Source organism: Paramisgurnus dabryanus, chromosome 5, assembly GCF_030506205.2.
Source record: "Paramisgurnus dabryanus chromosome 5, PD_genome_1.1, whole genome shotgun sequence".
Taxonomy (NCBI): domain Eukaryota; kingdom Metazoa; phylum Chordata; class Actinopteri; order Cypriniformes; family Cobitidae; genus Paramisgurnus; species Paramisgurnus dabryanus.
In genome coordinates, this window is record NC_133341.1 from 10,785,077 (window position 1) to 10,812,441 (window position 27,365).

Here is a 27,365-nt window from a genome sequence, read left to right on the forward strand (position 1 = left end):
TGCTCCAGTGCCTATGTTTGTGAATAAATACGCTATACGTCGCATAGTCGCAGATGAATGCAGTTTCGGATGAAAGGGGTCGGCAAGGTAACAAAGGGTTGACGTCATGCATCGCATCCGCCCGCATGACTTCCAACTCTAAACCCCGCCCTTTTTCTTTCAGAAACCCGTGTGATTGGTCAAACACTCTGCTCGACGCTTCCTTGTCTGACCGACAGCCAATCGGAGAGATTTCTTTGGGAGGCTTCCGTGTTGATGTAAAAGAGTGGGCGGGGTCAGTTCGTGGAGAAAGCAGTGCGATAGACGCTACTGCTTGAACCCCGACGCCAACGGATCTAGTGTATGTAGCTCCGCGGCTGTCCGTGTTAAATTTCATTCGCGGTCCAGGGGATTTTAAACATGCATATCTGTCCCGTGGATTGGTTCTAAATGTGTGCGATTTCAACGAATGTAAATAACTGGATCTCGGGGTAAGACTAAAGGTTATGTATGGCAGGGAGACCTGCCGTGTTTTATTCCTGACCATATGTTGTGATCCCCGACCGCATGCTTTCATCAGAGGATTTCATTCAGTTAGCCGACTTTTGGCAGCACTGACATTTTCCCATCTGTGTAAACTGGTAACCACGTTATTTGGTTTCAAAATCGTTCCTGTCTTCCATATCAGAGCTTGTCATCCTTTGCAAAAGTTTAGCTTTAATAGACAGGGATTGAATAAATTAAAGCGATTACTTTTAAACGTAACCTGAAGCATCATTGTACATGATTTAGATGACTGACGTTGCGATTATAGATATCATCTGTTACAGTATCATTTGCTTTTGGTTTCCAGAGGTTTATGTGGTTTTAAAAGCGCAGTTTTGTCACGTTTGTACACTACCATTCTTAAAAGCTCAATTACCTAAAACTGTGAGTGTGTTTATTTGATTTACGTCTCCGGTATCTTGCGCTCACTCAGTTAAAACCAGAGCTTGACATTAGTTATCCACAGAGTGCAGTTTTATATCATTGCGCTGTCTTCTGTCTGCCCTACATTTTCCAAAGGCTGGATAATTAAATTTCAGACTCCTATTTCCAGAGAAACACGGTCTCCTATTCTCAGTACAATTATCGAGCGTGGTGAAGGATCATTTTGGCATCTGGGTGTAACGTTTCCCTTTTTCTATGAGAAGCTGTTATGTGATTTGCCTTTTTGAATGGATCGCGGGGGCTGTGGTTTTAAATATGCATGCCTGCTCATTGAAGAAAAGACATTTTCTCTCATATATCTGTCGTTTCTTCAGGCGCCGAATCACCAGAGCTTGCTTAATGACATTTTGTGAGAGTAACCTGTTTACATTTGCTGTGGTCCCTGTTTGTTTGCCTGAAGGCTGATCCACTCATAGCCCTTTTTCATCTGTTGTCATTAAACTGCAATGCTGCCATGTCAATATCCATTGTGTTAATTGAATAACAGTGTGGTCACAGTGTTAAAATATCTCCAGGTGCTTAGTTTTTGTAACGCATGGCAACCTGCTAATGCATTTGATAATTAACACATTCCTCTGTTTGTGCATGGTGCGCATATGGCAGCATTCTCATTTTAAGTGGTTTATGTTTAATTAACCTACATGGGTTAAATGAAGAGGGAGCAAGTGTAATTTTTGTGCGTTTGTTGTTTTTCAGAAAACCACTCTAAGCGGCCAAAACGCTTAGCAAATATTCATTTGTTGTGTGTAGGTTGACCATCAAGCATAAAGGAGGGAGCAGTGATGGTAGGGCAAATACCAAACATGGCAACCTGTTCTTTATGAAAGCCATAAATTCATTCCAACAGGGGAATTTGTTTCCATGCTTAGCTGCTTTTATGTTATTGTCACTGGTCATATGCTTTTAAGCTGTAAATATGTCAGAAAATATAAACGTGAGCAAAATTTAAACTATGTGTTTTTTGTAGTTTTATATTCTGGCTGTTGGGTCATGCCATTTGACTGTTGAGCTCAGAGACATGTTGTAAATACTGATAGTAATTGTTAGGAGAGACACGAACAGACAATCTTGTGATTTTTGGAGATCAGTTGAGTAAGGTCCAAGTGGACAGATTTCTCAGCCGAAGGACGAGCAATCACAGCTTGTGAGTTACAGTGTCTGTGATAGAGAGGAACTCGAGTGTCAAAAATGAAAAAGGAGATGAGAAGAAAGTTTGGGCTGTGTGATTATTTGAACTAGATTGTGTGCACTTGTGTAGATTTCAACACATAGTTATAATGCAGTTAATATGTGCAACTTTTTGGTTGTTATGCATGATTTTCATGCATTAATTTTTAATACCAATCTTTGGTAAATAAGCTTGCATCTCTTCACAAATAGACAAATGCTATTTTTGTGCTTATTTAAAAGCCTTGATTGTAACTTTATACTAAAATAGTTTAAGTTAAAAGCCAAATAATAAAATTATACTCTTAATATAACCCTGTCATTCCAGTTAGACTAAAAAACGTATTTTATTCAGCTTGCGGTAAAGTCTGATTGTGCCTCATAGCTCACATTTCCAACCTGCGTGTATTTGTGGTGTGCCTGCACATTTGCACAGCTGTTTCCCACTTCATGCCAGCTGGAGTAAAATGCATGTACACAGGTTCTGTGTCTCTTCCCACCTATTGAGAGAGTGAGAGTTGAACACCCAGCTGTTAAATCAGGCCACACACACACACTTTTTATCCAATTCTCAACATCTTTAGTTACAGAAAGATCATAAACACTCACTGCCGTCTTTCCCTTTCTTTTGCTTTAAACAGACCAAATCTCTCCTTCCTTCTCACTCATAGCAGCTTAAAGAAAGCAACTGTGGCCTGACTCATAAAATCCTTTTTTGTGGGGGTCCACGACTTAAGAGGGCCCAAAGGGATCAGCTGAGAGTGACAGTCAGATAAGCTTGTTAGATGTCAGTGGGAAACCTTATGTCAGTGAAGCCAACTGAGCCAAATGTGTTTACTAGACACCCTTGGGTTGGCTTATGGGGCCACAGCGATGGGTACGTATGGTGGTTTTCAGTTTTGTTTGGATACAGATTTTGTCTTTACTCTGGCTTTTTGTATCTGCCTGGCTGTGTGCTCTGGAATGGCAGGATATGTGTTGTTGTAAAAGTTGTTTTGGGCGCTCCATGTGTTGCTCCGGCTACAATCAACTAGTCATGTAAGATAAAAGAAGATTTGTTTGAAATGCGGTTATTTTTTCTGTTAGAAAAAAAATCTAAATCAACTGGTATTTTTTGTGATCAATATCAGCATTGTACTACTAATTTATGCACTTAAAGGGATAGTTCACCCAAAAATTTAAATTCTGTCATTTTCTCACCCTCATGCTGTAACAAACCTCTATAAATTTCTTTGTTCTGATGAACACAAAGGAAGATATTTTGAAATTTTTTTGTAACCAAACCGTTTGTTGACCCAATTTACTTCCATAGTATTAGTTTTTCCTACTATGGAGGTGAATGAAGTCCATGAAGGGTTTAGTTACAAACATTTCTCAAAATATCTTCATTTGTGTTCATCAAAACGAAGAAATTTATGCAGGTTTGTAACAACATGAGAGTGAGTAAATGATGACAGAATTTTCATTTTTGGGTGAACTATCCCTTTAATAAAAGGCTTGATATGAGCAGACTAATATTAAAATGAGTGATCATATTGTCCTTGTCCTTTTCAATCGTATAGAATATATGTCATAACCAATGTCCCTAAAATAACATTTAAAGATGGTGTGTGTGTAAATGTTAGCGGCATCAAGTTATGAAATTGCGAATGTAACCAACATCTCATCCCTCAATTTCAAAACGCATATGGTAGCCGCTACAGCACAAACATGTCGTCGTCTAAGACAACGTAGGGACGAAACGCGCTCTGTAGTTTGTCTATTTAGGGCTACCATAGAAACATGACGGCAGCTTCCATGTAAGGAGACTTGCGGTGTATATGTAGATAAAAACGGCTCATTTTAAGGTAATAAAAACAATACAGTTCATTATATAATGTCTTTATGCACCACTGATAATATAGTTATGTAGATTATATTGCATTTCTGATCCACTAGAAGTTACACAATGCACATTTAAAGTACTCATTTAAAAACACGAAGTAGCCAAAAGTATAAAACCACATAACGTATTAATTTCCTTATCACTTTTTTATGTTATTTTCCTGAAATTAGGCATGTATTTTAATTGCTCAGATATTTAGACACGTTGTGTACATTAAAAGCAGAAGATACAACTTGTGTTCAGTTTGTCACCTTTAAATGTGAAAACTGTTTCTTCAGTACCTGTGAAATGAAAGAATACCTGAGCAATGTTTAGCACAGTGTCACCTACCTTAATGTAGGTATTAGACCTGCGTTTTAGGACCATGTTTTTGTGTGTGTATTTAATGCTGTAAAACAGGAATGTGTTTATCCCATCTGTCTGTGGGACAGTGATGTTAAGGGCAGCAGTCATCTGCTCTTATCTGTTTATGGCTGTAGATAAGACCTCTGGATATCTGACCCTCCCTTCTGTCTCTGCCCTGCTGCATAATGAGGGTTCGCTTGGCAAATTGCATATCTGTCCAGAGTAATCTGAAAAGATGCCATTAGCATGGCAGCACTCTCATCTCCTGCTCTGGTGACGGGGAGCCTGCTGTGTGATGGGACCTTTGTGGTCATGTGACACTGAGCTTTGATTGTAAAGATAGGAAAATGTGATTTTCCCCTGCAGTTGATGAGGTGGCGATAAAGTCACTTTTGAAATCATAAAAGTGTATGGTTAGTTTTAAAATTCCATGTAGAGTGGAGGATTTACCTATGATATAAATTGAAAAGATGTGACATGAAGGCTAAATCCTACATTTAACTAATTCATCTTAGTGCACATACATTAGAAGTAATGAGTAGTGAACATACAGACTGCAAGCTGTGAAGACGTCACAAGCACACCCTGCCCTTTGAGCAATTGGCCTTTGGGGTAATTGGGCCTTTGGGGTAAGGTGCCTTGCTCTAGAGCACCAACAGTTGTTTCCTGCCGTCATTGGGAATCAAACCCATCACCTTCATGGTTACAAGACCGACTCTCTAACCACAATTAATCCTGTGTGTAACACATGGGTTTATGTAATAGCACAGTTAAACAGACCATGTGTGATGTCCACCTCTATTTTGAGTCTTTATAGTGATTTCTTCTGCTGTGACGCATGCATTTGGTTGAAATTAGGGCTGTCACGATTATGACATTTGGCTGACGGTTAATTGCCTAATAAATTGTGACGATTATGACAATTAATCGCCTGTTTTTGGGCTTTGCCGGTTATAACGATTAATTGTCTATTTTATTGCTTTGACATTTAATTCTCATACATTTTGTTTGTTCATGAAATAATTTTCATACATTGTTGTGATTATTTAAATTACATCTTTTGCGAGATTTACCTAGCAGTAAATTTGATACTTATACCACAGGTATGTTGAATGCTGTATTCTGATTGGCTGAGAAATGTTCTGTTGGTATGCATTAATTTCTGATAACCGCACACCTAACTTGTCAAATGTCTTAAAAATAGGCACCAGAGCCATGTTTGTGGTAAGCATGGTATAAGAGGAACAATTGACTCCGGTCCATTGAATTATTTGAAAATAATGCACACATTACTCCGCTTTGCATTGTGCCGCATTACACCTTGGGTGTGCATTATTTTCTTATAATGGCCCGTCGTCAATTATTCTTAACGAATAACACATATTTAAAAGTAATTATTTAATGATTATAGTTCATACTGCTTATCAAAGTTTCGTAGCATTTCTTTTAGAGCCCGACCGATATGCATTTTTTGGGGCCGGTACAGATATTAGGGAGTAAAAAAAGACCGATAACGATATATCGGCCAGTATTCTTTATGTGCATATTATAGTAGAGTACACATATACTACAGTATATTATACTACAGCAGACTACTGTACATATAATACACTATATACATTAACAGAATATACTATATATATAAATACTTTTTTTGCAATGATCACTCACAAATGTGGTGATCAAACACCTAAAATAACGTGACAAAGATATGTAATATAGGCAGGTGTGTTTTACAAGTTAACAATAAACTTCATTATCCAAAATGATTCTAATATAAGTGCACAAAACAGTAAACTTGACTTATTATAAATAACTTTAAAACACAAACAAAACAAAATACATATAACTTAACTCATTGTCAGTTTTGACGAGAATAATGTTATATTGGGCTTATTTTATAAAATGGAAACTTATAAAGTCGTTGTTTATTAGCTTTACAGTAAGTTATGTACTTCACAAATTAATTAGAAACTTACCGTTAAGACGACAATGCTTGACTTACTGAAAACATACTGATGTAGGCTAATGTTTAATGTACTGCTCAACGTTTTTATAACACGAACCCACAGTGTTCTGCCGGGACTTTAAACTTTTATAAAACTAAAGCGTCTGCTCTCCGCCTCTTTTATTTAGCGAGGGTGTAAAGTTGCGCGAGCTTATTTAATCAAATGCTTTGAAATGAGCATGTTCAGTAACAACACAAGCAGCTGTACTCCCACAGACTGCGCGTCAGTTTAAGCGTGTCCTTTCTCCGCCTCGCATCATTTCTTCCGCTTGCGTTTTAAACAACTCGCAAGTGGACAAAAGAGACGGATTAAAAACACCAAATGTAAACAGGAATGTGTCTCTCTCGTCCACTTATAATCCAATCGACCAAAGCGCGTCTTAATACCAGGTGTAAAATGTTGTGAAGAAACCGCGTGACTGCCACCACCTGAACTGAAGTGAAGGGGGTGGGGGATTGGCTGGTGTCACTACAGTGAGTGACCTGGGTCACCATTAGCAACCAATAGGGCGCGCTCTGCTGGACAAACAAGTACCTACATCTTTCAAAAGCTCCCCCTTCTGTTTTTAGAGAGTTGTGCAATCATTGCGGTGATTTGAAATCATCTCGATGAGGTCAAACAATTGCAATGAGACGATTATTTAATCATTGTGACAGCCCTAGTGAAATATGTGCTGCTTTAACAACAGCTGAATAAGGATTTGACATGTGTTGTGTGTAGGATGTTCAACTTCGTATTGACCGTTTAACTGCTAACCAAAGGTAAGAATTTTATGACAGATTAATATTATCAGTTAAAAGAAAAAAATATTTATCATCTCACGGTGCGTGTTGACACGTGTCTACAGACAATCCCCCCTCTTTGGATATTAATTCTCTGGACTGATCGTGTGCCCTTGATAATGTAATGTTGCGTGAAAATTTTGATACTGTATGAATCCTGGTTCTGTTGTTATTGTTTGCACGCTCAAATTAAATAAAATGTTTGTATCGTTTTTACTGGGTCACAGACAATGGTCAACTGTATTTTACTCTGAAAACTGAAATTTTTATATTAAAATCTTATCAGTTAACGGTAGGGCTGCACGATTTGGGTAATTTTTCCCATTGCGGTTATTGATGCTAATATTGCGATGTGCTGTTGCGGTTATAATAAATGGTATCATGAGTCAACTTGATGGGTTTTAAGGAAAATGCTAAAATGTGTATTTGTAAAACTAGAAATGTTTTCGTATTGCCACGTGATGTAGCAACTTTAATTTAGCAAATCTTGCACAATACCTCTCTCTACTCGGTGTCAGTAATCCTAAATCCAAAATACCGCCATACAACAGACGTAGAGTTGTTAGCTACCAGATCACTGTCAATCTCCTCTGCATCCATCTTCGCTCTGTTATTTCCGTGCTGCGCACACACAAGTGACGACGCACGCCACACACGTGCATGCCACACGTGCACTGCCTTTTTTGTTTGTTTTTCTTTCTTTTTTTAAACAGCAAGGAAAATCATCAAAGTGTTATCAGAAAGTTTGTGTTAACAAGTCCACACATTTATTTATTTAATATAATTGCAACATTTTGCTGTCATATAATCGCACACGCTGACATCGCGATTGCGTTTGCGATGCTATTAATTGTGCAGCACTAGTTAACGGTTAATGTTTAGTTTAGTTAACAAGCTGCGGTTGTCGGTTAGGAACATTTACTGCAATGAACATCCCTATTGTGTCTCTTGTTTTATGTTTATAGCTACTCACTCATTGACTCAGTGGCAATGCTTGGATGATTTTAATGCTATAAAACTTTAAACGGAAAATATTTATTATTTAATAAATATTATTAAAGGCGGAGTGCACAATTTCTGAAAAACACTTTGGAAAAGGGAGTCGGGCCGACTACCAAAAGACACTTGTAGCCAATCCGCTGTAAGGCGCGTGTCTACTAACCGACATCGTTGGCTGGGTTGCGTATGTGTGGGGCGGTCTATCAAAAGAAGGTCCAGATTCTATTTGGGTAGGGGCGTGTTTGTTTAGGTGATTTCAAATGTCAATTCAAATGACTTTCAAACATTGTGCACTCCGCCTTTAAATCGAGAGCATTTCACCTTGCTTGCATTGCTGTGCAAAAAGCTGATGTAGCTTTTTTCTTTAGCATGTTGCAGCAAGGTTTTCATAGTTTTGCATTTTTTTTGACAAGCTTGTTGTGCATTATTAAATAACATACTGTAGGCCAATAATCATTAAATAATGTAGTGCAAAATCTAGGAAAGATATATGCATGTATTATTAGTAATGTTAATATTGCAAAGTTTTAGTCACACACTCGTTTTGGTTAATGGTCTTTAAATGGAGATGAATCATTGTTGTAATTTGTAAATGTATAATTGTGTCCACATTATCTACATCATGGAAATCATAGAACCTTGTTTTCCGGGGGATTTCAAGGGACATCTGTCATGAAGGCCACCTTTGACTATGTTCTTCACATTGAGCACAATGCAGTCACATGTCCTGTTTGTGTGCGTGTTGTTCTGCCAAGTCAGTTTATTGTGTTCTGTATGGTTTTTTATGATAAATTTATGTAATGTATAAAGATTACCCAGTGTCATTAAAACCTTAAACGATATGATGTAAAATGAAGCCAAAATAATTGCTTCTGGATCAGAGACCAGTATTACATAACACAAAAGGTTGGTGCAGGTTGAGTCAGCAAACACCTAAAGAGAGAGAACGAAAGGAAGGTGGGAAATGGGCGTGTTATGGTTGTGAATGCTTGGCATGTTTGTTAAATTTTGTCATGCCAGCATCTGCTCCCCCAACTCATAAAAGCTCTGATGAATGTTCTTTGCCACAGGCACACACTTAATTGTCGGCCCTTGTCATTGGTTGGCTTTTTATCAGAGGCTGTTTCCCCATTGCCTGATACAGTTAAATATCTCCAGGTCAAACCTGAGGCTGTCACCCCTGTCATGCCAAACATCTGTTCAGAGAAGTTATTAAAGCTATTTAAATAAATAAATCTTTCAAACCCTAAATGTATATGGGATAGAAGCCAGTTTCTTAGTTTGTTTAGTCTTATTTCCCATCTCTTTCATGTTTAGCATTTACGAATAGAAATAATAAACCCGCTTCTTTTAATGTCATGTCTTTTTGGCCTTGCCTTTAAAGGGGACATTTCACAAGACTTGTTAAAGATGTAAAATAAATCTTTGGCGTCCTCAGAGTATGTATGTGAAGTTTTAGCTCAAAATTAATCCCGCACAGATTATTTATTATAGCATGTTAAAATTGCAACTTTGTAAGTGTGAGCAAAAATGTGCCGTTTTTTTTTTGGTGTGTCCTTAAAATGCAAATGAGCTGATCTCCGCACTAAATGGCATTGCCGTGGTTGGATAGTGCAAATTAAGGGGCGGTATTATCCCCTTCTGACATCACAAGGGGAGCCAGATTTCAATGAGCTATTTTTTCACATACTTGCAGAAAATGCTTTACCAAAACTAAGTTACTGGGCTGATCTTTAGCACATTTTCTAGGTTGATAGCAGCACAGGGGACCAAATTATAGCACTTATCATGAAAATCTGACATTTTCCATGTTTATGTCCCCTTCAATAGGACTTAGCATTACTGAGATTTAGGACTACCGTTACCTCAATTGACTACTTGTGAAAAAAATGCTTGCTGAAGAACTTGTTTAAGACTGAAAAGAAGCTACAGTACCAAAAGGAAAAGCCCAGGTGGTCAATATTTGTATTTTTTTTATATTTTGTTTAACATATGCTATATGTTATGAAGTTTAGGCAAAAGGACTGGCAGTGCTTAAACAGCCATGTGAAAGTGTAAGAACATTGTTGGTATTAGCTTGAGTATGTGTTTTAGTATTGTCACATTGCTTCGTTTCTCTGTGTAATTTATTTCAAATGTATTGCTATTTGCTAATGACACTTGCATATACTTATACCAAGGGACTGTTGAATGCTTCATTCTGATTGGTTGATAAACATTGTAAGGGTGTTAATAATTTTTTAGTAAACACACACCTGTCAAATGTGTTAAAAATAACCACCAGAGAAGTGGTAAGTGGAATCATTGACGTTGGTCCGTAATTAGGGATTTAACGGTATCAAAAATTCACGGTACGGTAGTATTTCGGTAGGATGCCACGGTACGGTAATTATTGAAACATTTACAAGAAGGAAAAACCATATGAAGACTTGGAAAAACTGCCATAAGTGTACATTAAACAAGACTGAACATTACAATGTACAAAGTTTAGTTTAGTGTAGTGTTTACAATTTTCATAAAAAGGACAAAAATAATTAGACCATGTAATAAAATAAAAAATAAAGTTTCAGTTTAGTTTGTCAACTTTAAACAACTCCCAATCAGTCAGGTTTTAAGAATTGAGTCACTCCCTCAATTGACTTAGTTTTTATTATTATTATTAATGCTAATGCTTGATACTCCTATGAAAGCAACAGTTGTGATTGTAGAATCAAGAAAAGATTATGGGTTTTAAGCGGGTCAATTCCTGAAAACAAAAACAACCCAGTAAAAATGAAAATAGCAGCTTACTTATTGTAGCCTGATTGTAGCTGGACTTAGAGCTGAGGTCAGCTCACTCAATGCAGGGGCGCGTTTCCCAATCGGAAGTCTGCAGCCTCCATTGGTCGCATTTGCAGGCTGCATACGTCATGAAGACCGTCTTATTTCAGAATATTAATATTTTTCAAGTTGACAATTATTCTTATTTAATCGTATATTGTTGTAACACACTAACATGACTTGCGAATGTAATACTCAGTTAACTTAAATACACCAGGCATGTAATGACGGATGCAGCCTGCATATGCGATCTAAGGAGGCTGCTTTCTAATTGAGAAACGGCACACACTCTCCTCATTCACAGATTTGCTCACACTCGTTTTTTGTATGTCCATCACATTTTGTCCTTTCTCGTTTCTTGTCACAGCGAACGCGAACTTATTCCACACATCAGATTAAAAATCCCCGTTTCTTTTGCTTCCGCCATTGTCGCTCCACTTGTAGAGAGGCGTCAGAGTGGCACGTGTGGGATTATGGGAATTGTAGTTCCCGCGTCCCTCCACTCGCTGCACTTGGCCGGAAAAAAACTACACGTGTTGCCCGGAAGACCTAATATTTTACCGAATCACGTGACCACGGTTGTACCGAACAGTTTTTTATACCGCAATACCACGAAATTTATAATACCGTTACATCCCTATCCATAATATTATTTGAAAATAGTGCACACTCTGTTTCGCTTCGTGCCGCATTACCACCTTTGGTGTCGATTATTTTCGATCAATTCAACAGCCCGCCGTCAATTATTCCTTACATATAAAGCTGCAATTAGGTACTTCTGACTAAAGACTTTACTATAGTTGTGATTTGTGTGTCTTCAATAGGTGAAGGTAAAAGTCAAAAGAGTATTGACCTGGACATCCTGTAAAAACCCTTTCATAGTGCACCGGCCATTATGCAAGTGTGTGTTTGTTTAGCATGTGTGTGAATTTCAGTTTGTGTGTGTGTTATTTCAGTGTAAGGGATCCAGAGGACAATAGGGGCCCTATACAGTATGTGGCCACTAAATCAGTGCTCTTGTTAAGCCCCATTGTTGTGGCCATTGAATACTCAATGCTGAATGTTAAATGCTATCTCTGCCCAGGGCGAAATGGCTCGATGACCTTATTCCTGTGGTAGAGAGAAACGGAAGGAGTAGGTTTGACCAGAATGTTTATTTTTTATTTTGTGAAAAGGGCTTGTATTTAAAAGCAGGAGTTGGGGTGAAGGGTAAGCGTTGATCTTCACAGAGTCTGCATTAAAGAAGCTTGAATGAATTCTGAATGGACATTTGTGTTCAAACCAGAAGCCAACGTGCATTGCGTGTTCATTCTAAGAGTGGCTTCTGCCACGGTAGATTAGCCTCAGCACCTTTGGACATTTGAGATGGTTTCATATCTCTCACGTGTGTTTTTGAGATTGAAAACATGGTGGGGGCTCAGTGCAAGCAGATATTGCCTGCACTTCTTGGTTTGTTCGGTTATGAGCAGAGTGTTATTCTGTGTATGACTACCAAGCATTATGTTATTTTATTTGACTCTGGCAAAGTAATAATTTGAAAGTTATTACATTGACCACAGGCTAGAGTTTATTGATCTGGTAATCTCTACTGCAATTCCTGAAATTTTACACAAGGAAGCATTTCAGCGATCTTATCCGCATTCGTGCAGGTCTGCAACTTCAAAGTCATTTTTTAATGAACTCTCTTTATCTAGAATTAAGCTTACGCGGGCGTCCTTTGAAGCTTAAGAGTAATTATCTTTTATCCCAATTTAAAACATTTCATTTAACAACTGTATAGATTACTTGTAGGCTGATTTATGTTCCGGCCAACTCTACTTAGCAACCATAGCTCGACCAATAGTGTGAGTTAGGGTCTATTTCTTTAACCAATGGAAATTGGGAATGTTCTGTCAAACACAATTTGAAAATAATTAGTTTAAAGGCGCTTTAAGCGAATTGAAGCGTTTTAGACCATAAAACATTTTTTGTTACATACCGGAAACATCTCCTCACTATCTGCTTGCTGCCTGTCCGCTGATCAAACTGTAAAAAAACGCGATCTCTGTAGACAGCCCAGGCTTCACAAATGGCAATATCAACAAGTGGCCAAACCTAGCATCACAAAACAAAACAAAGTATTCCAGCCAATAAACGACAAAAAGGATTTGGGGGTGGGGGTTGGGTGCGTTCATGAAAGCACGGAAGGGAGGGGGAGGGGGAGGAGTTAGCTACGCTCCGTCTGTTTGAAAACAGTTTCAAACGTCAACAATAACTAACGTCTCGCAGATTCGCTTAGAGAGCCTTTAATTTGTCCATTTTTGGTAAAAGATAGTGGTGCACAAATGTGCAGAAATGGCACACTTAAGTTTTAAAGACACCCACAGCCTTGTTCAATGCATAGGTTGTTAATTTCCAATAAAAAAGGAATGAGTGTCTCCTCCCCCTTTTAAAATAGCCAATAGAATTTAGTTTACCTGGAATCTAGTAAGAAGCTGAAGTGCAGAATGATGTCATAAAATTAGGGATCCGCCGATATACACTAATAATACATGGCCGATAACTATTCTGAATCGCACAGCCGATATTATCCACAGCTATTTCATTTTCTAAGGCTTTTGATCAGTAAGTCCTTTTCGATCTGAAATCACTTAGTTTGAGTCTTTATAACATGCATTTGAAAAAGCATAAAAATATTCCTGGAGCTGCGTAACATAGCTGCATGTGTAATGGTTCTTCTTCTGCGGTCCATATTGAGTTTCTACATGAGAGCGCCCCTTGGCTTTTGGATGTAGCGACATTTCACCGTAATTCATTGAGAAACATACTAGGGCTGGACGATGTGAGGAAAAGTTGCGATGTGCGGTGACATTGTTTAATGTTGCGATGACGACGTGAATTGCGATAAATATTTAGTATTTTTTCATGTTTTAGGGGCCATTCACATGTTGCGCCTAAAAACGCGTGGAAAACGCTAGACACGTAGGTTATTGTCACATGATCTGCACCCTGCGTTTGTCATTCTGAAAAGTTAAAATGTTTTTGAAAAGCAAAAGAAAATGCTTTTCGTCTACTAGATAGTATGAAAGTATGCGGTTTGGTATGCAGGGCATGTCTTCAGGACTAAACGTAATAGGTCAAACGGTTATTACATGCGCTTACCGTTTTTCCTTCATTCATCGCGTCAAGGGTGTCTGTTGCGATGTCTTCATCGTGTGAGTTCATATGGCGATGACGATGAAAATTCAATGTATCGTTCAGCCTTAAAACATACCAAGCATCATCGGTCAATATATCCATGCACCCCTACATAAAATGTTTGTATTTTCAACATTTTTTGGAGCACACTAGTGTATAGATTCATACTAAAACCTAAAAAGATGAATTCATGCAGACTTTACCATGTAGTTCAGCTCTATCCACCTATTTACATTCCTGTCAAAACCACAACCGTTATGACGACCGTTTGCACAGAGACTGTTTGCCCAGATTTAGGGTTTATTAACTGGTGCAGGCTGACTAACGTATCTGTTTACTTCCTTGTCCACAGCACAAAGTCTCACTTTCTTGGCTACTTAATCCAGGAATGTGTCTCCACGTTGGGTGAGCTCAGCTGCAGGGATCACATTGCCCCATAATGACAGGTCAGAGTTGAAGAGCGTTAAAGTGGACAGCCGCGTGAAGAGTGAGGCTGGTATTCCGCAGGACTTACTGCCTTTGGCTAAGTCAAATGATGGTGACAGTTCGTTCAGGGTCAGTGGCGATATTTGGCTCAGTGTAACAGGGATCTACTCTGAAACAACACCTGTGGCCAGAGGGAAGGGCAGAATAAGAGGGACCAACAGTTTCACTGTTTTTAACTGTTTGTAAAGAGGTTTTGCTCCATAATCAATGTTGGATGCACAGCTGGACCTTTATGGGTTACAAAGTAAACATTACCAGAAGTAAATTTGAAAGTCTGCATTCCAATATGATATATAAGGTATATTATATACAATGTTTATGTAATAATGTCAGTGTTTGAAAAGGTCTCCTAGCGTTTCGCAAGCTGTTTTCTAAAAGCGGTATTTATTTTGAGGTAGAAGTCAACATGCCACACCAATGAATCGTTCGTTTTCTGGAGGCCGCATGATGTGAGACCCGGTGTTACTTTCGTGCTTGTCATTGATTTATCGGAGAAGCTCAATGCGGTTATCAGCATCACGTAAGATTAGACACACAGGGCTGTTGCTGTGGACGGTTAGCTCCGGTGTTTGAGAAATAGAAAGAGAGGGTTGTTTTCAAAGAAACAGGTGCACAGAGGTGTGCTGACAGACATGTGAGGGTGGCTTAATATCCTGTCAAAAGATGAAGCTGCCATCCAGGCTGCACCCATCCTACCAAATCTTCCAAAGAAACAAGTCGATCCATTGGGCTTATAACTCTGGCGTGCTATTAATGCTTATGAAAGGGATACAAAAGCTACACAGGCGAGCATGCACGCACACAAAGATCTTGCCTGAGAAGTGTAGTGGATGGTGAATGAGTGTCTGAGTAGCTTCAGGGGGCAGGCAGAAAGCTTTTGTCGGGCGTCTCTGAGCGATCAATGACAGATATACCTTCAGCCGTTTCCCTCTTTTGTAGCACAGACCGGAACGCCGGAGTACTCGAAGTAGCCGTCCATTACAAGAAGTCCTTTTGTGTGTGCACTTGTCGTGTTTGTGTTTACAGCGTGTTGTGCCTATGAAAGCTTATTTGAAGTAGACTTTAGTATTTAAAGTCAGCTCGAAGCGCACAAAGACCACCATGTGACCTAGATTCTGAAGTGCAGCATTGCCTGGCTGTCAGCGAGTAGGACCTACACAGGCGAGTTACAGAGCTTGATTGAAGAGGATAAGAGGGAACTAAGTGTGTGAGAAAATGTGTGTGTCTGCATTCACTCACGGTTAGGCCATTTGTCTTCCTTGTATTTGAAGTCTCAGGGTCTCGTTGCATGCTGACTGTCCCTCCGTGGCGGCTTCCTGTAATTAATAGGGGCCCCTGCTTGAAGCCATCTGAGAGCAGGTGTTTCTGTGAAGTGAGGAGGTGTTATCTTTTTGACCCTACAAAAATTCTTCCACCCATATCAATGAACACGCCCAGCCTCTGTCCACAAATCAAGCTCAGTTAAGTGACAACAGAGAACAAGAACTCCTATTAGTTGACTTTGCTTTGTGTTTCCAAATACTTTATAGAAATTTCAAAATTAGCTCTTTTAGAGCACCTATGGTCCGATTCACGATTTTACATTTCATTTGGTGTGTTAAGTGTGTACATGTTAACAATATGCAAAAGGTACAAACCCCCAAAGAAAACTTTCCAACATAAATCTCTTTTCTTGAACTACAACAAACACACAGATTGTAGACAGCAGTTTATGTCCTGGGCCTGTTGATGTAGCCTGGCTCCGCCCTCCTACGTGCTTCCGCTTAATTTTCATTTCGCTTTAGCAGTACGTCTGGGTCTGCTCTGTAGAGTTTCTTTAAAAATGATGACGTTGAGGTCATGTGTCAGTTTGAGTTGTAGTTCAGTAATGGCAGCGGAGAAAGACGTCAGGAAAGCTATTCGGTTTGTTGTTGCAAAGCTGCCGAATATACAGAAGTTAAAGCCGGAGTAAGAACCAGGTTTGCTAAGTTTTGTTGGTCTGATTATTCGTACTTGTTGTTTCCGGGCGGTTTCGGCGCATGATATACGTCACAACCACACGTTAGTGACTGCGTATGGCAGATCCTGAGTGACTCAGATCCAATAGTTTTAAACTTCAAGAGAGGACCCTCCTTAACGGAAGTAACGCTTTGCAATGGAGCGTGGCCAGACTCTCTGTACAAATTAAATGAATGTACGAGAGTATGGTTGAACCAGGCTACTGTTGATGTGGACACAATGGTCATTATCATACTGTAATTCCTCCTGCTTGAACTCACAGCCTGTAAATTAACTCCTGTCAGCATTGCATTGTGAGTGAATCTTTCAAACACGGTAAGGAGCGTCACATTTCCAGCTGAGGTCAGGTATTTACTTAGGCCAATCACAGCATACAGATTAGCTGACCAATCAGGCACACAGCGCTTTTCAAATCGATAAGCTTTATACAAAATCAGAGCATTTGAGGAAAGCAGTATATCTGGAGCTACAAAATTTTACGGTATGTGGACAAATAATGTGATTTTAACCATAAACCAAGTGAGCACCTTGTATTATACCAAATACACAAAATAACTATGTAGCCAGTTTGCAATGTAATGGTAACATCTCACTACTTTAGCCTCTTGGTGGGTACTTGAGAAGAAATGTATCCAGTTTATTTTTTAACGTAAACTTTTTCTGTTTTGCCTTTGTGCATTGTATAGGAATGTAAACTGATTTTAGTTTTGTGGTCACAGACTGCACATTGGGGTACAAAAACACTGTAATTGTGCTATATATACATTTATATATATATATAATATATAATTCATTCCCGTTTTATGGACTTGGTAGCCTTTGTGTGGACTGGTTGGCTGGAAAGTTGTAGAACATCCAGCTCATTTGATTTTCCACTGTTTCTATTTGTACATTTAATGTACAAAGGTTTTATTGGACATTCTGTTTAGTTGAATTCAGCCTGCAATTTCTGTATATGAGGTCGACGTGCCGTGAGAGAGCTGCTTAGCCAAGCTGAACCCTCAGCCGCTCCAGCCAGGACTGATCAGCTGTGGCCTGCCAGAGCCATCCACTGTAATATTCATGATCTAATTATTTAGGGAGAGGTTAGTGTGCAGAACTGTAACGTGTGATTTAACCTCTTGTCAAAGGCTATAAAAGGAAGGCTGGTTAATCTTTCTGGCAAGCTTCTCTACACCCTTGGGAACGTGCCTCAATTTCCCACTCTGTGCCCTGAAGGCTGATGAGAGACGGAGAGAGTGAGGCAGCATTGCAATGTCACACGCACGTATACTGGGGCATATGCATGCACTTCACACTCAAGGTGTTGCTGACACTCTGTGTCGGTTGCTTTTCTCTAGAGAAATAAAATTGAAGTGACCTTTGATTACTGATGACAGCAGCTGCCAATCTTTCAGATCCAGTCAGTCATTCGATCGGCGAATTTGTCAGACCACTTAATCATTTATCTTAGCTTCACAGATTGAAATGTAGTTATCTTTGATAGTTTCAGTTCTGAAAGGTGAAACCTAGTTTTGGTTAAAGTGGTGTTATGGTATGAAAAATATTCTTTTGAAAACAGCTATTTCCTAGTGTTCCACAAAATAGAAGTTCATGTGGATGAAAATCAACATTTCTGTCAGTAGCTGGGTTTCCATCCAAACGTGAAGCGACTCTTTTCAAAATTCGCATAAATGAAAAACCAACAAATGTGAATTAGATCCATCTAGTTGTTCGAGCAAATAATGGTGATATTGGTAACCAATCACTACGTCAGAATTTATTTGGCAAATGCGTTTCCAACAGCCATCATTCAAGTTTACTCTTTTTCGCGAAAGTCAAAAACCACCTCAAGCGAGCGTAAAAACCTTTTTGTTAATTAAGGCGCTATCTTTACTAACTGACCACATATTTCAAGTTAATTCATCTATATTCTCCACTAAACAGCTCTTAAAACTACATTTTATGACACAGAAAGAAAAATGTTTTAAATATTGTGCAGGTTTTAAGCCTCATTGCCGTTGACGCGAAATGCATTCTGGTAAACTTGGCTGTCAAGTCACTTCCTGATGCATCCTCGATTAAAAAAAATGGGCAGATCAAGAACACATCCGGGGATGTTATGTGAACTTGGCTTGATGCGAACTTTGATTTGTAACAGTACTTGGGACGCGACTAGGATGGCCATTCGTGCCAGTTCCGCCGGACACGTCCCAAACATGTTTTTGGCTGCGTTCTCCGGAAGTCGTGTTGGTCGACCACATACGTCATCAAGGTTTAATATTTCAGGTTCAATTTCAGAAAAGCAACAGTTACATTTCAGAAATCTTAATTTTCTTATGTATTTTAACTGAAATGTAAGAACATCAAAGAGGTATGCGGTCAAGCAACGCGACTTCCGGAGAACGCACGCGGAAACATGATCGGGAGGTGTCTGGCGGAACTGGCACGAATGGCCACCCTAGCCGCGACTGATGATGTTTTACAAGTCCACAAGAACGCAATTACGGACAAGAACCCATATTGAGAAACGGCCCTTTGTTTGGAATGCATTTTCTTATGGTATACTTCAAATTGCGCATTAAATCAAGGTGTTGAAACCCAGCTACTGATATATTTGCTTTAGGGTACATTTATATACAATTTACTTTAAATGAAAGTTTTTCCTTTGCGTTAACTGTATTATGCATGCCAGACCAGTGGCGATCGAGGTCAAGAATACATATGTGCAAAATGTCACCAATTCCGCATTTTTGTAGTTTTAAATGAGACACTAACTGTGTAATTATCAAAAACTTGCACTTTAAAACCAGTTTACAAAAATTGCATACTTAGGATAAAAAGCTTTTAGTTTTTACTTGAAAACAGTGTCGTGTAAACAGCCCCTTAATTTGCCTTAATTAGCATCTTAATTGTGAATCATTAAATAAACTACATTTCCTGCATAATAAGCTTTCAAAGGAACCATTTGAATCTAAAGAGCATCTTGGTGATGCAAGAGATAAAGCAAAGCAAATGAATAAATGACTACAAGGCAAAACATCATCCACGTTTTTGGATGAAGCAGTGGGCAGAGTTGATTCCTTCGTTCATTCAGAAAGAAGATGCATCAAACCGCTAGATTGTATCGGGTGGCAAAAAAGAAGCCACTGCCATATGGAAGCATGTTTGAAATGTGCTGATATACATTATAATGACCCAGCGATATATGTGATGCCAGCTTCATACTGCCCACATCGCTGAACACTTCTAGTGAACCTCAGAGGTGGAAGCATCATGCTGTGATACTGTTTTCTGTCAACAGGACTGAACATCTTGTTAAAACAGAAGGACATATAGCTGGTGCAAATACAGGAAAATACTGCAAGAGATTCTTTCTTGGATTGGGAGAATTTTTAAAATGTTATACTGGCCCGGTCGTGCCAATGGTTCAGGTTTTCACTTTCCCTGCCAAAATTTTCTCTGGTCCCAATACATTTTTTTTAGTGTTTGTCAAATATTTAAAAATAATAATTCAAAAGTCAAATATAATTCTATACATGTACAACAGACATGTTCCAACGTAAAAAGGACCCCAACTTTTCTGCTTTACCTGTAAACTGACAGCAAAATATTGCATTGTTTCTTTCGTCGTGTTTTACCCAAGTAAATGTCTGCTTTCAAGATGTTAAATAGTATATATTGCTGAAAATATATTTTAGTGACTGAGGGTGATGCACTGGCCTGATTGGGCAAGTGACAATACTTTTTACCGGCCCGAACGTCTCTCACGCTTGCCCCGGTAAGTCCTTTATGTTGAGCCCTGATGGTGACAATTAAAAATGTTGTGCAAAAGCCTAATGTTAGTTCTGAATGTGAGCCAACACACAGTATTCAATGTTCTTGCTTGATTTATCTGGAATAGCATCTGACAGATGGAACTGATGTAAGGGATGTGGCTTAATAAATTACTGTCACTAATAATCCTATGCTTTATATGAGGAATGGCCTGCACCTTTCTTTCAGAAACCATTTGGCATGCCCAGGTTTGATGATGTGTCTTTAGAGGGCAGGTGGTTGGCAGCAACATTATGATCCTTGTGATCCATTACAGCATCATGGTTGTGTTGATGTCAGCAGGCACATCCACTTATTTATGCACTTGTGTAACCAGAGAAAGAGTCCTGTGATGAGTTTGTTTTTAAATGTTAGGCAAGACCTTTGCACAAAAATGGTAGAGATTATGCTTGGCTGTTAGAGGATGCAGAACTAACCCCGGTGAACTTTGCCACCATCAACAGGCATCGCCACCCAGAAGCTAATCCACGCTAAAGCCCATGCTGCCATTTTCATGTCGCTAGTGTGGCGCGCTGAGTGACAACGTGATTCATGATGGAGATACCATTTATATTTGCCTCACTTTTTGGAATCCAATACTGTGTGACAAATAAAAGTAAACCAAGACTATTAAATTACAATTATTTAATCAGCTCCACAGAAAATCAAGCAGCTGCATTTTTTCAGAAACAGTGCACTCACACATGCATGAGTATCTCAAAATCACTTTTGTCGGATGATTCATCAACCCACATGCTTCCATAACCACTATTCTCCACAATAACGTACCCACTCAAGGCAGTGGCCCCTGCCTCCGCAAAAAACCCTCTTGATCTGATTTTTCTCCGCAAAAAAACCCTCTTGATGAACCCGTAGCCTGCTCTCAGAGAATCATAGTCATCTAGGATCAGCACTTCTACTGAGTACATCAAACCCAGTTACTGTTTGATCAGAGGGAGAACTGACTGCAGATCTCCCTCTCTCTTATGAAATCAATCTGACTGGGGGAGGAACCTGCCCACTACCGGTGCTGTTTCTAAATCAGATATGCTGCTGTTTTCTGCATGCCTGGCTCACTGTATCACCTCCCGTCACATACCAAGAGTCATGGTTGGTTGCTGGGTGGGCTTATGGTTATTGAGCTACAGGAATGTTACACTTCCAGGTCACAGTATCCCATTGACATGGGTCATAACCCTGTGAGAGAACTCACGAAGGAAAAGTGGCAAATGGAAATGCAAAAACAATTATTCATTGGTTTTTTTTTAAGTTTTTCATTGGCTGGCCAAGTGGCCAAACTGATCTCTCCACTCCACAACTGTTGGTGATCTGGTTTGCTGGGTAATTTTTCTCCTTATGTTGCTTTTGATTATATGGCAGTCATCTTAGACTTAAATAGAATTTATTCTATGAGCAAGTGTTAATGAAGTGGTAATGCTGACATGAAACATATTAAGTACTGTTCATTTGCCTATGAGGGAAAAATGACACAGAAGAGAATTCGCCCTGTGTACACTTCACATTGGTCCTCGTATGTTTTTGTAATGTCCAGGTGCTTATGAGTATGCACAGAGCCCTGATAGCATGTTGCAGCATCATGCAATATTTCATGAGACACACGAGGATGATCAGTGGTTTTGAGGGCAGGATCTGGTGATGAAGTCGAGAGGAGATGATTATGAAGCATTGCAGAGCAGAACACTTCACAATCACTGAAGCCATATTTATCAAAGACTTCCCTGTGTGAAGCGTAAGATTCAGAGCTCACATGATTCATGAGCCCTGGGAGCACATTTCCTTCTGCATAATCGGGTTAAACCTGTAAAAAACATTTATCAAGTAACAGTGCTGAGATCAGTAAATGTCAAAACAAGAATTTCCAATACAACTGCTATATGTATATTGTGTAGGCATGTGGTAGTGATACTGTAGATTAAGTACTGCATCATCGTGGTACCAAAGTATGGGTATGTACCACTCATCAAATGAAGTAAAGGGCAGCTTTTTGGCTCTGCAATGAGCAGCAGGGTGCTGATAGAGTCAGTTGGAGCGGCTTCATTCTCACTCGCTCGCACATTGTTAGCAACATTACTGCTTATGCATCAGTGCCCAGTTTCATGTGAGTCAGCGCTAAAGCTTGCACAAGCTGTTCTCTGGTAAAGATTAGAAAATGTTCACCTCCCTGACACCACTCATATGCCTGGGTCACTTCTGGAGGTCCACAGCAACTTTTCATTGGCTTGTAAAAAGCATATCGGCGCTGTCAGAGATGTGCTTCATACTCTGTTACTTTAGGAATTTGCAGTGGCCTCAGTCTTTCCATGGCCTTTGTGTCAATGGCAGGGTATCTGCAGTGATTGATGTAAGAGGGCTTATTGAGAGAGAGAGAGGGAGAGAGACAAACTTTGCTGCAGGGTCCATCAGTTCTCTCTGCTCACACAGATATTTGAATGCAAAATTGCTGTGCAGGTCATTGAGACTGGAACGAAATGTGTGTGCTGATGAAGGGCGTATATGAGCGCTTCTATTAATGTCAAACACAAAGCCTAAAGAACACATGGATTAATCTTATGGATTAACAAGTCAAGTCAAGCCTGTGAGTCTCAGGGAATTTTACAATGGTGATTTCCTGGCCAAAAAAATCATATAGAAATGAATGACGTCATAAAAGTTAATTTGCTTAAAATAAAAGTGCCATGTCATGGAAATTAGTTGTTCGGAAGATGTTGGAAACCGCTTCTGACTAGAGGGGATACAGCTACTATCCCTTCTAGCCACAATTATGGGAATCCTGAACTGAATGCATCCAGTATGTCACCATCTCCTGACAGCAGCTGTGTGTGTGCGTGTGTGTTTGTGCACTTATGCTTTAAAACTACATTTGACAGTTTAATCAGAATCCAGAGCTAAAGCAGATTCTCAGTGAACCGTTCCATAACAAGACTTTATCTATTTCCCGGAATCTGGAAAGTTCAGCTCAGTTGTGCCGATTCGCTCGTGTTTGATGTGTCTGTTCCCATGGTCACATGCCCTTGTGAAATGTTTGCAGTCAGAAACCCAAGTTATCTGTCTGTTTGACCATCTACCCTTTAGAGCACAGTCCACCGGACAACAGCAGATGATTGTGGTCCGTGGAGCCTTTCAGAGAAATGTGTGTATGAGTGAAAACCGACAGAGATGGAGTTTCTTTATACACCCTTCTCCATGAAGGTTGCATCTTTTAATTTCTCCGTCTGTTCCCTGGAGTATGGATGGGTGATGATGTGTGAATTTGTTTATTAGCTTGTAATGTGAGCGTCTGCTTTAATGTTACTGCTATAATTTGTCAGATATATATAAAAGCAAGGAGCGGTTTCCAGGACAGGGATTAGACTAGTCCTAGACTAAAATAAATGTAAGAGTGGTCCATACTGAAAACAACTTGCACTGACATATCAACTTCAGGGTTTCCTGCGGAAAATTAGTTAGTTAAGGTGGTAGGGTTGGGTGAGTGGGCGGGGCGGAGGGCATGGCAATCAAAGGGGCGTATGCGTCATGATAAAAATTAAAATATTTTTATTTAAAACACTCAAATAAAACTTAATTTTGAAGAAACAATGACAGAAAATGAACACATACTAGAATATTAATGAATTAAATGTTTTTAACAGATACCTCTAATGGGAATAGCTGCGTGATGAAGGGAAACCAAAGGATTAATAAACACAAACTAAGGCAGATGTTGTAGACAGCAGGCGAACGATGATAGATAGCGCAAAAATTGTAAAAACTGATTATTTCCAACTATTAATTACATTATCTTAAAGGAGTGTAACTACTGTAGCATCTAAATAATGCACATAAATAAAGTGAGCAAGAGCACTCAACAATTATATCTAATCAACAGGCATGTGAAACCTAGCTAGCAGGTTGCTCAAACAACAAAATCACCAGCTAACTTACTTCAAATTTGCAAGAACTATAAACTAATACAATAACAGGCTTAAATAACCCCAAAACATAAGTCAACTTACAATTCTCACAGACACGTGTTTTATCGACAGAGTATCCTCCAGACAATGCGGACCACGTCTTTATCTCATTTCGGCTGTGTGGCGCGCGTGCACGCTCCGTGTGAAGGATGTCCGCGCTATTCTCTGAGATGTTTTATCAACTGGCTAGTTATCCTCCAGACAGTGATGGCCCGGATCACGTCTTTCTCATTTCGGCCTTGTGGCGCGCGTCTTCGCTCGCGGTGTGAATTCTCCGAGTTGCACTTGACGGCCATTTGTGCAGCGAAATGTTTTATTTATTTTTTTGGACGACCTAGTTAAGGCGGTAGGGTTTCCAAGCTTTATCTCATTTCGGCCGTGTGGCGCGCGTGCACGCTCGCGGTGTGAAGCACGTCCGCGCTATTCTCCGAGATGTTTTATCAACTGGCTAGTTATCCTCCAGACAGTGGTAGCCCGGACCACGTCTTTCTCATTTCGGCCTCGTGGCGTGCGTCTTTGCTCGCAGTTTGAATTCTCCGAGTTGCACTTGATGGCCTTTTTTTTTGGACGACTTAGTTAAGGCGGTAGGGTTTCCAAGCTTAGGCGGGCCGTCTGAACTGAAATGTGCTGCTGAACTGAAACCCTGAACTTGCACTGACAAAATGCACACAAGTAATGTTTTTAGTAAAGCATGTTTGTTCAAACTAGGTTAATTTCCTAATTAAACTAAGGTCTAGTCCTGGCTTAAGCTAATCCTTGTCCGGAAAACCACCCCCAAATGTATTAGTGTTTTAGGTTAAATATAGCTTTAGGGGTGGCACAGTGACTTGGTGGTTGACCCTGTTGCTTCACAGTAAGAAGGTTCCCAGTTCGGACCTCGAATGGGCATTTCTACATTCATGCATTTGGCAGACACTGTTATCCAAAGCAAATTACAATGCATTACAAAGTATGAGTATATGTCCTCTCGTGAATCCATGACCTTTGCTAAGAATGCTCTACCATTGGGCTGTACAATGTTGAGTTTGCATATTGCCATGATGTGTAATTGTGGCATTAATAAAGTAATCCGTATAGCTTGTAGTAACTTGAAGTGACTGTTATTTGACTTTTTTCATCTAAAATGGTTGGGTGCTCCTAAATGTAAAAGAATGCACATTAAAATATAGTTTTCTTGTGGTGAAAACTAACCAAAAATATTGTTGACTCATCCTACTACACTGTGTAGACTATGTTGAATATGTCAAGGCCATTGTTAATTTTTCAAATAGAGGAGCACTCCAGCATGCCTCCAAGATATCTCCCTTCTCTCTAAAGGAAATACTTCAACACAAAAATGAAAAACAGTTCTCGTCAAGCAATTTTATGGGGGTTTAAGATCAAATTATTTTGTTTGTGTGTACTTAAGTTTGTTTTTCTTTTCATATCCCTGTTAGCCTCAGGATCCAAGACCTCAAAGTCCTTGTGTTTTTTGCATCCCTGACTGATGCTTGTGTGTCAAATGTCTTCAGAGTCCGCTCATGAACCTTTGCTTTGGCTCTGAGCTGTTTCCACTTGGATCATCTTCCTCCCAGAATCACATAGCTATGAGACCCTCAATAACAGGCTCGGCTATAGAGCTGCAAAGAGAGCATTTCAGTGGATGGTGCAGTTTAGAGGTGCTGTAGGAATTGGGCTGCCCACATGATCTAAGATCAGCATCTGGTGTTTTATGATGGATGGGGGATTGGGTGGATGATGCTGGCCATCGATCACTGTAAGGAGCCTTAACCATGATAAAGCGCGATCAGGCTACTCAATTTTTGTTTTTGCTTTAGGTTTAGCAAAGCAAAATAAAAATCTTTCCCATGTCTAGTTTTAAAGCACTGTTCTTATGTCCTAGAGATAAAAAGAGAAAGTGCCTTTCCCTCTCACCCCAGGCAGACATTTCCACATATCCTGTCAAAAATCATCTCTCTTTCTTTCTTTTTTTCTTCCTTTTTCCTTTCACCGCAATTTATCACCAGGGTGTCCAATTTCAGATAAGCAGCAGACGTCCTGGGCAAAAAGATGAGCCGTAAATGGATGAATCTGTACATAAATGAAATTGTCTCACTCTGTCTTCATTTCTTCACCCTGTTTTGTGAGCTTTTCACAATTGTATTATACAGCAGTGTTTCCTATAGTTTTCTTTTTTATATAGTAATTCGGAAAACAAAATGCTTCTCTCATTCTCTGTTTGATATTTTAGTTTTAAAGAATCATAGTTTAAATTAAATGTTTTTATATTAAAAATCATCAGGGATGCATCAAAGTAAGCATATGATTTAGATAAATAGCTTGTGAATTTGGACGTTTTTGTAATTTATTAACAGAATTAATTAAAAGGCCCTTATGAGTGAATCAGAGCAATTCATTTTTAAATTGGGCTACATGTTGTCAGCAAAGAAAACCACATTACGTATGTTGGTCCTGGCATTTCACAGCACACTGTCTTTAATATCTCATCACATTCGATTCAGGCTGTGGTTGGGTACAGTATATCATGTGCCGTGTTGTAGGTTCAGTAGCATGCAGGAACCATTGCTGCACACACACATTTGCTGTATGAAGAATGTGTATGAGGATTCTGTCACACTCCCCAGCGATCTTACATCAGCTGGGCTTGTCATCATAGCAAGGTTGTGAAAAATGATCTAAGCCTTTTCTGTATTTGGTCATGCAGGGTTTTGTGTTGGTGATTGTGAGATGTTTTGATAACTGTATCCTGTTACTCCTCCCTCTCTTATATTTTATGGTTGTTGAAACATTTCTCATTTGATTTGTTTTTCATGCCGAGTTTTCAATGAGAAATTCCACTGCATGGTTGAATGTGTACCGGTGTATTGGACGCTTACAGAAACTCCTGCATGCTTGATATATTTGTGCAGAGAGATTCATGTAGTCTCCCGTGTACCTGCAGGGTAAAATCTGTGATTTACAG

General features: G+C 39.4%; 1 protein-coding gene across 8 annotated transcripts in view; it reads left to right on the plus strand.

The window, feature by feature from the left end:
• fam222ba (family with sequence similarity 222 member Ba) overlaps positions 1 to 27,365 on the plus strand; it is a 63,886-nt gene that overhangs the window by 8,190 nt on the left and 28,331 nt on the right. For 2 of the 8 annotated variants that reach the window (XM_065266912.2, XM_065266913.2), the window contains exon 2: positions 14,506 to 14,599. The exons of 2 other annotated variants lie outside the window; for them this stretch is intronic. The gene's annotated coding sequence lies outside the window, so the exon portion shown is untranslated. Of the gene's footprint in view, positions 1 to 163; positions 471 to 2,774; positions 3,014 to 14,505; positions 14,600 to 27,365 lie in introns of those variants that run through there. 4 more of the 8 variants (XM_065266908.2, XM_065266906.2, XM_065266911.2 and 1 more) reach the window with 4 other exon arrangements.